Source organism: Pongo pygmaeus, chromosome 4, assembly GCF_028885625.2.
Source record: "Pongo pygmaeus isolate AG05252 chromosome 4, NHGRI_mPonPyg2-v2.0_pri, whole genome shotgun sequence".
Lineage (NCBI taxonomy): Eukaryota > Metazoa > Chordata > Mammalia > Primates > Hominidae > Pongo > Pongo pygmaeus.
In genome coordinates, this window is record NC_072377.2 from 185880383 (window position 1) to 185896191 (window position 15809).

The window sequence follows — 15809 nt, forward strand, 5'->3', positions numbered from 1 at the left end:
AAGCGGGTGCAGGTCCCTCCTGTGGCCATTCAGTGCCCACACAGCATTTCACTCACATCTGAACTTCCACTAAACAGCAGGGACATTTTGCTTTTCCTAAGAATGTGTCCGCGTCCACACACGCTGCCCTTCAGCAGCCGTGGCACCGCCTGTGGGCACTGTCATCCCTCATGTACAGTCACGATCTTGACTGAATGGTAGCCTCCACTACCAGGGGTATGTAAAACAATAAGAGGAGGGGGGGAGGACAAATTAGCTTCCACACAGGGACACACGCACACACACCCCAACATGGTAATTGATCATGAAGACATCATTGGTATTTAGAACCTTCTTCTTCACTTTGGATTCCCTATGTCCTTTGCCCCCGTCTTTCCAGGGTCTTGTTTCTGAACTGACACTGTAAAAGAGTTGGTGTCATAATGAGAACACCTGCTTCTGGGCGATGGAATAATACAGGACCTGTCAGCTCCACAGACATAAGCCCATCACTGCCCTTCTTCTGCTAGAAAACAAGTTCCTTGATCAGAAGAGCTGCTGTGCAGAATACTCTGGGGTATCTGAGGCATTCTGCACATAGATGGCGGTGCTGTCAGATGTGCTTGGGCAGGGAAGGCAAATTCAAATCTAGAAAAGGCGTCTATTGCAGTGAAGTCAAATTGCTATGCCGTTCATGACAAAAGGGATCCAATCTAAAAACCTGCTTCTAGGAAGCTAGTAGCAAAAGGAAAGGTGCCATGTTAGGGCCCAGAATGAGTTTCTGCTGATGGAAGATTGGCCACTCAGTGGTGGTGGTAACCAGGTCAGCTTGGTAAGGACACATCCGTGCTGGTGCACCTATGCATAACCTCTGTTCCTACAACCGCAACCACTTTGTCCACAGTCCATTGAGCAAGCATCCGAGTTGTTCCACAAAACATGGTGTTCTATGGCATGTTAAGATGATTAAGACCTCTGTGGATTATATTATGCAGGAGGAGAAACGATGGAGTCCTGAGGCAAGATTGTTGAGATGCACTGTTGTGGCCTGGAATGTACACAGCTGCTTTTTGTGGGCCTTACAACTTGTTATAGAGGAAAAATACTTTTTCATGTCAATAAGTGCATATTAGGGCCAGATGCGGTGGCTCATGCCTATAATCCCAGCACTTTGGGAGACCAAAGCAGGTGAATCACTTAAGGTCAGGAGTTAAAGGCCAGCCTGGCCAATATGGTGAAACCCCATCTCTACCAAAAATACAAAAATTAGCCAGGCATGGTGGCGGGTGCCTGTAATCCCAGCTATTCCGGAGGCTGAGGCAGGAGAATTGCTTGAACCCGGGAGGCAGAGGTTGCAGTGAGCAGAGTGCACCATTGCACTCCAGCCTGGGCAACAGAGAGATTGTATCTCAAAAAAACCAAAAAATCTGAATATTAGGTATAAAAGGCTATGCTGATTTGTTCCACTAAGGATGACCACATCTGTAACAGCCACTGTGGTTAGAGTCACCGTCTGATTAACTGCACAATAATGAACAGTAATTTTCCATCTGGGTCATGGGTGATAATTGATTTTAGAATTATTTTTAAATGAATATATACAGTAAGTCTTCTCAACCTTCACCCAAATGCATCTGTGATCATCTACTAGAGCAACCATGCATAGGAGAAGAAAAAATATTCAAAGCTTTTAGGAATTAAAATTATTCTCTATTGACTTTTTCAAAAAAAAACCACCTGGAAAACCTGCTGATCAAACAAGACCAAGTTTATTCCTTACGCAGTAAAGGTAAACACCACCATGACCACATTCTGCAGTATTTCAGAAGTGGAAGACCAAGGGTAGATGTGTATGAGTGTTAGGATCTGGACTTGAGAACTTGGAAGTGGCTTGGTGGGCATGAGATGTGAAGAGTCTTAATGAGAAAACAGTTGTCTGATAAGCAGTATTCTGGTTTTGTGCCACTGCACTCCAGCCTGGGTAACAAAGCGGGACCCTGTCTCAAAAACAGACAAACAAACAAATTACAGGATTACAAGTGTGAGCCATCCTCCCCGGCTGAAATTTAAAATATTTTAATTTTTACAGATTGGGTCTTTCTCTGTTGCCCAGGCTGGAATGCAGTGGTGCAGTCATAGCTCTCAGCAGCATCAAACTCCTGGGCTCAAGTGATCCTCCCACCTCCACCTTCTAAGTAGCTGGGATTACAGGCATGAGCCACCATGCCCGGCTTAAAGCAATTTTTCATATTCACACAGGCAGGAAACACTGACCACCTGATTGGAATGAAGATTTGTCACATGTATGATGCAAAATCTCCCCATAAATTGAATGAACAATTTGATGGGAAAGGATTTGGTAAGGAAGTTGGAAAAAAAAAAAAAACTTGCCTGTGAATATTTTAAACCATTATTATAGAAAATTTCAAGCATACACAAAAGGGAAGCAAGTATTACAAAGTCCCATGTCGCCTCACACACAAAAGGTTCCTGTTTCAAAACCAGATAGAAACGGCTCCTTCCGCTTTTTCCTTCATTACTTCGCATTTATGACATTAGGGACTGGAACATCCCACTGCTCTCTCCACCTGGTTACAGAGGCGCAAGGAGAAAAAGGCATCTACACCGTTGCCTTCCCACATCAACCATCAGCACCTTTGAAGAGCTGAGCCCACCTCACTTGCTGTGGACACTGCACGGATGACCTCGGCACAGAGCCCGCCCACTCCACAGCTGCACGCTGCCAGATGGAATGCCAGACCTGCTCTGCGACTGCAGGTGAGCAGGGACCTTAGAGATCATCTCATTCACCCTCTCATTTTGTTGATGTGAAACAGGCTAGAGATGGGAGTGGCTGGCCTGTGGTCACAGAGCAGGTCCCTAAACTGTGCCCAGGACCCACGTTGGCACAGCCTCCAGGCCCATGCAACACTGGAACTGAATCCAAATGGATTGCCAAAGGGCAAAGGCAAAGCTAACCTGGTGGCTTCTCCTGGATTCATTGGAACAACCAGCCAAGCAGCCCCAGAAGATCACTTCCTTCCACCTTTCGCCTAAAGTGCCACAGGATGGTCCCACTTGTGAAAGCCTCCAGAGCCTCCCTTTGCAGTCTGGACTCTGCCTTGCTGCTCAGCTGGAGTCCTGAGGCCTGAAAGACCTTGCTAGCGCTGGATTGCATCCCCCTCAAAATTCACATCTTAGAGCTCCAACCCCTAGGACCTCAAAATGTGACTATATTTGGAGATAGGGTCTTTAAAGAGGTGATCATACCAAAATGAGGTCACTAGGGTGGGCCCAAATGCAATTTGACTGATGTCCTTATAAGAGGAAATTTGGACACAGCCATTCTACAGGAGGAGCCAGGACCTCCAGGACTTGTGAAACTCAAACCCTGAGAGCCAGCAGAGCAGCTGACCTGCCCAGGCGGCCCCTGCAGAAAGCCAGCACACTCAACACCACAACCCTCCTGCAGCCACATGTGCTCATCAACAGAAGCTTTCCTCTCCTTAGATTATAAAAGACAGCTGTAGAAAATAAAAATGAGCCCCCATCTCCTCAAACACCAGTACTTTGCACATCACACACAAAACACAGCAGCACACATTGGCGCCTCCTGCGGACACACACTATTGGGTGGACGTGCCCGTGTTGACCGTAAAGTGGATCCTATGACGGATCTTCATTTTTTTTCTGTAAAGTGCGCTTTTCGTTTTTTAAACCCATCTATTGACAAGGTCTCCATTGGATTGGATGACTTCCATCACGCCCCTCCCAGCTTCAGTCTCGCGGTGGCTGCTCACCTCCTTCATTTACGTAGCATCTCCTTAAATTTACTCATATCTTTATTATTTATACAACTACTTTAGCTTAATTACAAGCAACACTAGCAAGAACTTCAAGTTTTAAGATGCAAGTTACCTATCCTTTAAGGCTGCATTAAAGCATTATGTAAACATTAACGATGCTCTGGGCCACAGGGGTCACTTTGCACACTGCAACTGTCACTCAGCTGATCCCTGGGAAACACTACCTGCCTTGTTGCTGTGTTTGGGGGTTTGTTTTTATGTTTTAGCATTCCATAACAGCTTTATCGGGGCACAATTCAATACAATAAAATCCACTCATTGTAAGTTTACAGCTCAATGATTTTTAGTCACTGTATACAGTTCTGCAACCATCACCACCACCCACTTTTAAAACAGTTCCTTTGCCAGAAAAATTTCCTGCATCCCCATCTGCAGCCAACCCTGGCTCTCAGCCTCCAACCTAGACAACCAGTGATCTGGTTTCTGTCTGTATTGATCTGCCTTTCCTGTAAATTTCATATAAATTCCATTCATATAAACGATATGAGTGGAATTGCTATGTTGTAAGTTTCACTTTGCTACACCAAAAGGTTAAGCATAGGGTTACTACACAACCCATCAACTCCAGTCCTCGGTATATACACAAGAGAACTGAAAACATGTTTATGTAAAGAACTGTACTCAAATGTTTATGGTATCATTGTTCATGATAGCCAAAAAGTGGAAACAACATAAATGTCCATCAATTGATGAATGGATAAACCAAATGTGTATTGAAGCAGCCTCACTGTCTGGGATAATACTCAAGGTTCGTTGTCTCATGGTCATGGAGATCAAGGATGTGAACACACAAAGAGTGAGATTAAAAGCAGAAGTTTTGTTTTGTTTTGTTTTTGAGATGGAGTCTCACCCTGTCGTGCAGGCTGGAATGCAGTGGTGCCATCTCAGCTCACTGCAACCTCTGCCTCCCAGGTTCAAGCAATTCTCCTGCCTCAGCCTCCCAAGTAACTGGGATTACAGGCATGTGCCACCACCCCCGGCTAGTTTTTGTATTTCTAGTAGAGATGGAGTTTCACCATGTTGCTCAGGCTGGTCTCGAACTCCTGACCTCCTGCCCGCCTTGGCCTCCCAAAGTGCTGGGATTTCAAGTTTGAGCCACCACACCTGGCCAAGAGCAGAAGTTTAATAGGTGAAAGAAAGATAACCACTCTCTGCTACAGAGAGGGGTCTCAGAAAAATGGGCTGCTGGATCCACAGTGAAATGCAGGGGTGGTTACTGATGAGCTGGTGAGGAAGTGGTGTCTGATAAACATCGGGCAAGAAAAACTGGGTGGACCAGGCGTGCCATTTGCATAGGCCACGAATCTCTGGTAGTCCCCACCCTAATCTTTTATTACGCAGATGGGTTCTCTGCCTGAGCTGCGCCATATTGCCCATTTCTTTTTTTTTTCTTTTTGCTAGTTTGTGTAATAATTTTACTGCATAAGAAATTACAGAGATTGCATAAATCATTAGGTCAACAGCATACAGAGAAGAACAAACAAAACATTGTTTGGATCAAATAAAAAACAGCAGGAACAACTCAATTCTTAAAAATACCATAAATGTGGCTCCATTTGAGAGAAAATTTTGCATTTTCTGGATAGAGTAATTTCTATAGTTTCATTAAGCAAAACGGAAAACAGCTTTTCAGTTAAAAACACTCAAAAGCAACTTACACAGATGTGTTGCCCTCTTCACCTTGGATGTAACAAACATAAAGATGTGAGGCTGCCTGCCCTTGCCTAAAGCATGGCTTGAACTTTCTATTGATAGTAATCGATTATGTAAAATATTACATTACATAACCTCCTATGTATTGAAATTGCACAAGTCAGAGCATCCAAAACTACTGCAAGAGCCCATTTCTTCCTGTGGGGAAGAGCATGTAGATGTACTACACATTAAAATTTCCATTCCTCATTCGATTATTTGCCCTACTCCAAACATAAAAATACAAATAAATATTTTCTTACAAACGAAGCTCATAGTATATTGTTTTAAAAAAAGAGATTAAAAAAACAAGAATCTTAGTTTGCTTTGTCATTAAATAAGAATGCTAACATATAGACACGTTCAATATTGTAGGAGTCAGTCTATCCTTTCTTGGTCATAACTGAAGTTTAATAGTGCTAGTCCATACAGGACAAGGCTCAGATCCCAAATGTACATTCAATTCTACTAAAAGTTGCTCGAGATAATTTTTTCTCTTTTTCTGTTTAATTTAAAAAGACAGTTTTGGAATTTTAGAATTACCTTTGAGTTGTCTGAAAAAATACAGTTTCAATGAAAAATCATATCAAGCATTCAAGAGTATATTACTGGTGCTATCATCTTTTGCATGTCTTTGTTTTCATTGAAAAAATCAATAAAATAACATGTCTAAGACTTTTAAATGGTTAAATGTAACCACATACTATTAAAGATATGCCTTATGCACACACACACTCAAACTCAAAACATGAAGGAAAAAGGATCAGCGTCTTTCTTTTGCATTTGCGCTGGCTTTCTTCTTAGCAGGCCGTAATTCTCCTTAGTTCCTGATGCCGTGGGGTCAAGCTGCAAGGAGATTTCATAGCGTTTCTTGGCCGAGTCTAGATGTCCCCAGCGATGATAAAGCACAGCCAAATTACCACGGTAACCTGCAGCATTTGGATTTGCTTTAATTGCCTTGAGGAGTAAGGCTTCCGATTCCTTGTATTTCTGGGATTTCCCCAGCACGTTTGCCAACAAGAACATGAGAGAGTGATCATTAGGTATTAATTCCAGTGCCTCTCTTCCACCTGCTTCGGCTTGGGCTACATTACCTGTGTCGTCGAGCAGAACAATCACGTTGTTTCAGGCCAGGCTGAGCGCTGGTTGCAGCTCCGTGGCATTTTCCACGCATTCAAGGCATCCACGTGGCGATTGAGATCAGCATGCAGACGCCCGAGGTTGTAGTAACAATCTGGGTATTTCCTTCTGTTTAATCGCCGTCGGGTAACTTTGCTCGGCCGCTTCAAAGCGTTTCAGGCTCTTCTGCACTATGCCTAGATTCACCCACGCAGCAGCAAAGTCTGGCTGTATTTGAACAGCCAAAGACAGCAGCTCCTCAGCTTCCTGTAACTCATTCCTTTCTTTTAAGATATTTCCAAGATTATTCACGGCATGAACATACTTGGGATTTAAGCTTACAGCTTCCCGGTAGTATCTGATGGCGGCTGTCTGGTTGCCTTTACCAGCCAGGTTTTTGCCGATGTTGTAGTGAACCTCAGCATTGAGGCGACACACAGACACAGCGCCTCTGAAAAGCTGTCCCTCGCTCCGGCACTCGCCGCCGCGCACCACATCTCCGCATCTCAGCATCTCCGCATGTTGCTGAGTAGGATTCCCAGCACGATGGCAGCAGCGATGCGCTTCTTTTTCTCGGTGTGTTTGCTCAGGCTCCGAAACCAAAAAGCAGCAGCACACAGTACCCCACGCTGGGGACCACCAAGCCCACTCGGAAGAACAGGTTACTTGCGGGGAGAAACGGGATAACGAGCAATCCCAGGCCCAGAGTAAGGACCCTTCTCTGGTGGCCGTCTGCACAGCACAGGGCTTGGCGTATTAGGCCAGTTAGGCAGAACCAGAGCGCTGCAAATGCAATTACCCTCCAGTCGCTGACGGACTTCAGGAGCGGGCTGCAGGCACTGACCAATCAAAGCACAGCCACCAGGGACGCAGCAGCAGCCAGGCATTCAACGAATAGTAGTAATTGTCGTTTACGGCCCTCGCCAGCACGCGGTCAGCAAAGGAGGCCGGGTTGTCCACCTCGGTGAAGGCCGGCGGGCCCGGGCCTATGATCCTCCAGCGCACGGAGAGCATCCCAGCCCCTCCGGAGGTGAGCAGGGTCATTCTGAAGAGGAGGCCCCAGTTCCTGAGCATGCCAAGATTCTCTAATGACTTGTCCTTATGTGGTACCTTCTGGACAATTTCCAGAACATTGAATTTGCCTCTCACCAAGATGTCAAACACCGCATTCAAACCCAGCACGGTGATCCCTTGCTCTTTGCGCAGCATGGCCACTGCTCCCAGAAAGATACTCAGCAGCATCCAGAAGGTGGAAGAATGTGCTCCCTCCTTGTTACTGTCTCTAAATGCTTTACAGTAGCCACAGAAGGATAACAAGAAGAACAGCGTGTTGCCCAGGTAGAAGAACGTGCTCCCTCCTTGTCACTGTCTCTAAATGCTTTACAGTAGCCACGGAAGGATAACAAGAAGAACAGCGTGTTGCCCAGGTGGAAGAACGTGCTCCCTCCTTGTCACTGTCTCTAAATGCTTTACAGTAGCCACGGAAGGATAACAAGAAGAACAGCGTGTTGCCCAGGTGGAAGAACGTGCTCCCTCCTTGTCACTGTCTCTAAATGCTTTACAGTAGCCACGGAAGGATAACAAGAAGAACAGCGTGTTGCCCAGGTGGAAGAACGTGCTCCCTCCTTGTTACTGTCTCTAAATGCTTTACAGTAGCCACGGAAGGATAACAAGAAGAACAGCGTGTTGCCCAGGTGGAAGAACGTGCTCCCTCCTTGTCACTGTCTCTAAATGCTTTACAGTAGCCACGGAAGGATAACAAGAAGAACAGCGTGTTGCCCAGGTGGAAGAACGTGCTCCCTCCTTGTCACTGTCTCTAAATGCTTTACAGTAGCCACGGAAGGATAACAAGAAGAACAGCGTGTTGCCCATTTCTTTATTACTGTACATGTGGTAACCAAAAAAGGGAGGATGGAGCCTCCGTGTGGGACACGTCTGGCCCTTTTCTACTGGCGCGGCTGCCAGCGTTCCCCTGTGCAGGCTTCCAGCTGGCTTGTCTCTATGTTTCAAGCTCGATTTTTCAGGCTGCTCTTTGTTAGAAAAGAAATGATTTTGAAGGCTGCTTTTTGTTAGAAGGGAAATTCTGCCAAGGACTCTTTTGCCCTCACTATCTGCTTAAATAATTTCTTTCTACCTCCTATATCAGTATATTCACACGATGAAATTTTTTTTTTTTTCCTTTTTGAGAGAAGGCCTCACTCTGTTGCCCAGGCTGGAATTCAGTGGTGGACTCACAGCTCACCACAACCTTAAACTCCTGGGCTCAATGTTCCTCCCACCTCAGCCTCCCAAGTAGCTGGGACCACAGGTGGGAGCCACCACACATGGCTATTTTTTTAATTTTTTCATAAATGCAGTGTCCCCCTACCAGCAGGCTTAGTGAAATAAGCCTCTCCAGTTCCCACCCATGAAGGGGTCAAAATCAAGGGAAAAATCTCGTCTCATCGGCAGGTCTGAGTTTTTTTCTCAGCTCCAAATTAAATCAGCCCCCTTTGCGGGTGAGACTACTGGTTTTCAAGGCCGGCCCAGCCTGGGATATCAGGGCAGGGTGCCAGAATGGCAGCAGCTCCAGGCAAGAAGGCTGCAAAGTCCTGCTGTTCTAACTAGAAGTTCTGGCAGCTTTTTATTATGAGTATATGTTTCTCCTTTTGATGATTTGCCTTTGGTCAATTTTGAGAGCTCTGAAATGATTGCTCTCAACAATTTTGTCCCATTTTATACTTTTGGGTGTGGGAACAGATTTGCCAGCTTCTGCCCTCTGCCATGCCTAGAGGCCCACACTTCACTTATTTTTGAGTGTATAATGTGGATAGACCATGTGTTGTGTACCCACACCCTAGTGATCACATTCGAATTGTTTCCTTCCAGGTTTTCTATACTACGGTGATGTAAGGAACAACCATACATTTCTTGGAGCATATATATAGATGTTTCTGCCATGAAAGCATAATCTTTGAAACATTAACAACACATATACATACCGTGTATCTCATCAATATGTCATGTACTTATACAGCAAACATACGCAAAAGGGTATAGCTCATTGATGAGGGAATTGTCAGAATGGTGAGTCTGAGTCATGGGGAGTTAGAGAAGTGGGGTTATGCACTCAGGGAGGAAGAAGGATGGATATAACTGCTAAGTTTGATACAAAACAGGTTAATAAATTCCAAGGCAATAAACCTGTAGCTGCTGGGCTATCTTTTATACACAACAAGAATCATTTAGATCTCCACCACACAAGGCTACACCTTATCATCCAATGTCTCAGTGAATTTTAATAAGTAGTAAACAGCAAGTCACAGAAAGCTACCTTCCCCTGTGGCTGAGGTTCTGCATGCAGCAGCAGCTTTTCCTGGGAACTTGTTAGAAATGAAAATTCCTGGACCCCAGCCCAGACCTAGTGAACAGACTCTGAGGGTGGAGCCCAGAGATAGGCATTTTTATTTATATTTTATTTTTTTGAGACAGGTTCTTGTCTGTGGCTCAGGCTGGAGTGCAGTGTCACAATCATAGCTCACTGCAGCTGTGGCTAAGTTTTTTTTTTTTTTTTTTTTTTTTTTTTTTTGTAGAGAGTAAGGTTTTCTCTTGTTTCCCAGGTGAGTCTTGAAATTCTGGCCTCAAGGGATCCTCTGGCCTGGACCTCCCAAAACGCTGGGATTACAGGCGTGAGCCACCGCACCTGGCCTGAGATTTTAAGTATCTTAACACACTCTCAGCCAGGTATATGGCTCATGCCTGTAATCCCAGCACTTTGGGAGGCTGAGGCAAGTGGATCACTTGAGCCCAGGAGTTCAAGACCCACCTGGGCAACATGGAGAGACCCCAGTCTCTACAAAAAATACAAAAATTAGCCAGGTGTGGTGGCAAGCAGCTGTGGTCTCAGCTACTGGGGAGGCTGAGGCAGGAGAATTGCTTGAGCCCAGGAGGTCAAGGCTGTAGTGAGCTGAGATGGCAACACTGCACTCCAGCCTGAGGAGAGCCCACTGCAGTAGGGAGGCGGCTGTTGCAGTAGGAGGTCCATCCTTTGACAGCAATAACCCCTGTCCCAGGCTACAGAAAGGGCTTCACATTTGCAGGGAGGCGTCAGCAAGGCTAGAAAGACCGGGGCAGGTGGGGTGGGATGAGCAGTGACTGATGGGACATGCATCAGGGAGTGTTCTCCTGAAATTGAGATTCTGAGGAGGGGCTGTTAGAGGGGTTCCTATGCTGCTCAAGGTGGGCCGAGGTCACAGCCTGCGGGGAACCAGGAAGCCTGACTCAAGTATGGACAAGTCAACAGGCATTTTATCCAGATTGGTCAGTGCGAACAAACAGTTCAGCTAGTCACTCATGAGTTGAAGACTGGGAATTTGGAGGGTCTGGATCTGGCCTCATCGTTGGTCAACAGGGGTTCACCATCCTGCCTTATCCATGTGACAGGGGAAAGGCCTACAGAAGGGTGGGGCGTTTCTTCTATTTTCTTTTTAATAATTTCAACTTTCATTTCGGATTCAAGGGGTATATATGCAGGTTTGTTACCTGGGTATATCGTGTGGTGCTGAGGTTTGGGGTATGAATGATCCCCTCACCCAGGTACTGAGCATAGCACCCTATAGTTTTACAACCCTACCCTCTCCCTTCCTCCCTCCCCCCTAGTAGTCCCCAGCATCCCTTGTTGCCATCTTTATGTCCAGGACTACCCAGTGTTCAGCTCCCACTTATAAGTGAGAACATGCAGTATTTGATTTTCTGTTCCTTCATTAACTCACTTAGAATGATGGCCTCCACTGCATCCATGTTGCTGCAAAGGACATGATTTCGTTCTTTTTCACGGTTGTGTCGTATCCCGTGGTGTATATGTACCACATTTTATGCAATCCACCGTGGACGGGCACTGTGGCTTCGCTATTGTGAGTAGCACTGCGATGAAAATACAAGCGCCATGTGTCTTTTTGGTGAAACAATTATTTCTTTTGGATGTAAACCCAGTAATGAGATTACTGGGTCAAAGGGTAGTTCTAAGTTCCTTGAAAAATTTCCAAACTGCTTGAGAGGATGGAGGATTTCCTAATAGTCACTGTTTCCCAGGAGCTCAAGGCCCAGGTGGAAGTTTACTATTGTCAGCATCACATCTTGTTTATCCATTCTCCACAGATGAACATTGAGGAAGTTTCCAGTTTGGATTTCTATACAATAGAACAGTGCTGCTGGGAAGGTTCTTACACGGGTTCTTACACCCCACCATAGTGGGGTGGATGCTGTGACGCCCCATGCAGATCCCTCCACCCAGACCAGACGCGCCCCTCGATTGGGAGCACAGCCTGCACTGAACCCCTCTGTAGGCATTGCCCTGGGGGAAGGGAAATGCCTCACCCAGGGCCACGCCTCCTCCCTGGAAGCAGCCAGAACCCAAAGACTGATTGGAACCGGGCACAAAGGCCAGGCCCTTCCACCTCAGCGTCACCTCCACTGGACGTTCCTGCAGGCTCCTCCCAGTGGCCCTGGGGTGGGCTGAGGCCTCAGTGGTAACTGTCTTGCCGCTCATCTCCTCCCTCTGCCCAGTCACGCCTCCCTCCCTTGAAGATGCTGATCCCAACAGCACTCCCCCAAAACCTTCCTGCACATAAAGCTCTGCTTCAAGGCCGGGCACAATGGCCCTTGAATCCCACAACTTTGAGGGGCCAAGGCAGGTGAATCGCTTGAGCCCGGGAGTTCAAGACCAGCCTGCACAACATGACAAAACCCCTTATTTACAAAACAACAACAACAGGAAAAAAAAAAAAACACAGAAAAAAATATTAGCATGGCATGGTGGTGTGCGCCTATTGTCTCAGCTACTCGGAGGGCTGAGGTGGGAGGATCGCTTGAGTCTAGGAGGAGGAGGCTGCAGTGAGCTGTGATCGAGCCACTGCATTGCAGTCTGGACAACAGAGCAAAACCCTTCCAAAAAACACAAACAAACAAAACAAAAAAACCAAGTCTCTGCTTCAGAGTCATCTGCTGGGAGCCCAACCTAAGGGTCGGGCGTGAGTTTCCAGTGGGCATCATGCAAGTCATGGTGCTGGGGCATTGTTTGCGTGAGGTTCCCACTGTGGGTCGTTAGAGCCAGACCAGAACATGCGTCCAGGTCAGCCCCAGCACACCCGAGGAGCCTCGGTGTCTTCACCAGTAAACAAGACAACAGAACCTACCGTGCAATGACCACGAAGAGTCTAGGAGTTGGCACCTGCCGGCCCAGGGCACAGTAATTCAGGATTGCTGGGGTTAAGTAGCGACACTATCTGGCAGAGGCAGGTGGGTGTGGCCACGAGGGGTGCCTGCGGGTGAGGGGCACTAGTACCTGAGGGTCTGTCTGGTGGGACCCTCCCACTTCCTACCCTGCCTGGTTTCCTCATCTGCAAATGAGCTGATCATAGAATCTTCTTTCTAGGTCTGGACTGAGGGCCAAGTGCATGGAGATTGTGAAGGAGTGTGCAGAACCGGGTGGGCCTACCGAGCGCTTGGAAAGGGCGGCTTCCTCCAGGGCAAGCCTGTCTCCCAGGGTCTGAAGGGCCTCAGGGCTGCAAACCACCCCCTCAAATCAGCCTCCTCTGATGGGCTCGGGAGGCACCTAGTGCTCCACCCAGACCCGGTCTTCTGGGAGAGGGGTGAAGGGGGTTGTTGGGACCCCATCTGCCAGTTGAAAAACTTGAAAAATATCAGCCTACAATGAAGTCTTTGGGGCTCAAACTCAGAAGAGATCATGTGGCTGGTGGAAGGCAGTTGAGTTTTGGAGTCGAGACACCTGCACTTGAATCCCACATGTATTTGTGTCACCTCTTAGCTGTGTGACTACAGGCAAGTTAAATGCCTCTATCAAGGGTACAAGGATAATGAAGCCTACCACATGGGGTTTAGTTAAGATTAGAGTTTGGAAGTTCACGGTGAATGCCTGGCGTGTAGCAGGTGCTTAAATAAGGAGCAGCTAGCGCTAACAAGCATCAGGATTTTTTTTTTATAGGATGTAAATTTTCAGATCCAAATGCCAGCACATTCATTCTGGCCAATGGAACAAAAGCAAAATATTTTGCATTGAGGCTATACTACGAAAGCCAGGACACAAGGTCACAGGGATCTGCCAGGGGCCACAACAACTTCTGAAAAAAATAAGTTTTTAAAGAGCAGCCCTTACATTTGGAAGCTGGCGTGGCGCTCACAGCCGCACCGTGCTGTTCTCCTGCTGGACATAAGCAGCCCCACAGAACGCCAGCCCCAGACAGAGCTACCTGGAGACAAAGATGAAAGGAGACCAAGCCAGGCCACTTCATCACCGCATCTAAGCACAGATGGGAGCAAGTTCACTGCACCACCCACAAAGCAGCAAACACCCACTCCCAGCCAAAACCTGTGGCTGTTACGTCTTTGCCAATTATAGCTTTATCTTTCCCCTAGTCTTCCCTTCTCATAGGTTAGATATCATTTACCGAGACACCCAGTCATGGAACCGCCCTCACTTTCTAACAGCATCCAGTTTAAAGCAAACTCAGACCCTGCCCGCAAATGCCCAGCTAAAGCCCAAATCCTATTAATACCTTCTAAGACCATCTTCCCGGGAGACACCCACAATTCCCTGAAGTGTGTGTTCTCCTTCACTGCAATGAGCAATAATCTTTACTTGTTCAACTGCCTGTGCATCCCTGGTGGTCTTTGGCTGGAGGCTGCCTGTGCATCCCTGGTGGTCTTTGGCTGGAGGCTGCCTGTGCGTCCCTGGTGGTCTTTGGCTGGAGGCTGCCTGTGCGTCCCTGGTGGTCTTTGGCTGGAGGCTGCCTGTGCGTCCCTGGTGGTCTTTGGCTGGAGGCTGCCTGTGCGTCCCTGGTGGTCTTTGGCTGGAGGCTCCCTGTGCGTCCCTGGTGGTCTTTGGCTGGAGGCTGCCTGTGCGTCCCTGGTGGTCTTTGGCTGGAGGCTGCCTGTGCGTCCCTGGTGGTCTTTGGCTGGAGGCTGCCTGTGCGTCCCTGGTGGTCTTTGGCTGGAGGCTGCCTGTGCGTCCCTGGTGGTCTTTGGCTGGAGGCAGCCTGTGCGTCCCTGGTGGTCTTTGGCTGGAGGGCATCGATAGTTTCTAAGCTTTGGGAAGTATTATATGTTCGCTGCTTTTGATATCCCTTATCTGTTACTCATTAATGATCAGTTGTTCAAAATGAAGTTCAAACAAGCCAGTGGGGTGGGGTGGCACATGCCTGTATTCCCAGTTACTGCTTGAGCCCAGGAGTTAGGGTACAGCCTGGGCAATGTGGCAAGACCCCATCTCTAATAATAAACCACAACCCCTCCTTACTCAGTGAAGTCCCATAGACTTGTCCAAGCACTGAAGAGGCTGTGTCCTCTCAGAAGGGTGGGCTGCAGCTTTAGAAAGAGACAGAAAGGAGGCGGAGCTCCTACAGACACCCATGGAGGCGGGCACAGCAGGGATGCCCCGGAAGCAACACCCAAGGAATCCTAAGGAAGGAATGACGGATCTGCTGCCCCTGCCTGGTTCCTTGCATGGTCTTCTTCATCACTGGACATTCCTGTGAAATTGCACCAAGTGACCCATCTAAAACTCGGTCACAGCCTGCGGCTTTTGTGGCAGCCATGATGAACGACAGGCAGGCTCTAGGGGTGCAGTGGTGAGCAGACAGGCCAGGTCCCTGTGGTCATAAGCTTACAGTCTAAGGGCAGGAGACAGTAATGAACCAAGTGTTACAGTTTAACTTTATCACTGTTAAAAATTAAGGGACGGCCAGGCGCAGTGGCTCACACCTGTAATACCAGAACTTTGGGAGGCCAAGGTGGGCAGATCACTTGAGGTCAGGAGTTCAAGACCAGCCAGCCAATATGGCGGAACACTGTCTCTACTAAAAATACAAAACTTAGCGAGACGTGGTGGTGTGCACCTGTAATCCCAGCTACTCAGGAAGCTAAGGCAGGAGAATCTATTGAACCTGGGAGACAGAGGTTGTAATGAGCTGAGATCACAGCACTGCACTCCAGCCTGGGTGACAGAGCGAGACCCTATCTCAAAAGAAAAATTAAGGGACAACCTCAGTGAAAATATTTGCAACATACATAATGATTAGGACATAATATACACATTACATATAAAATATAACAAATGTCTGGAATAAGTAAATATTTATATTTATATATTAAACACAT

At 47.3% G+C, this 15809-nt stretch overlaps 1 pseudogene; it reads right to left on the minus strand.

Moving 5' to 3' along the window:
• Window positions 1-6278: 6278 nt before the first annotated feature.
• Window positions 6279-7965, minus strand: LOC129036283 (protein O-mannosyl-transferase TMTC4-like; annotated as a pseudogene).
• Window positions 7966-15809: the final 7844 nt, after the last annotated feature.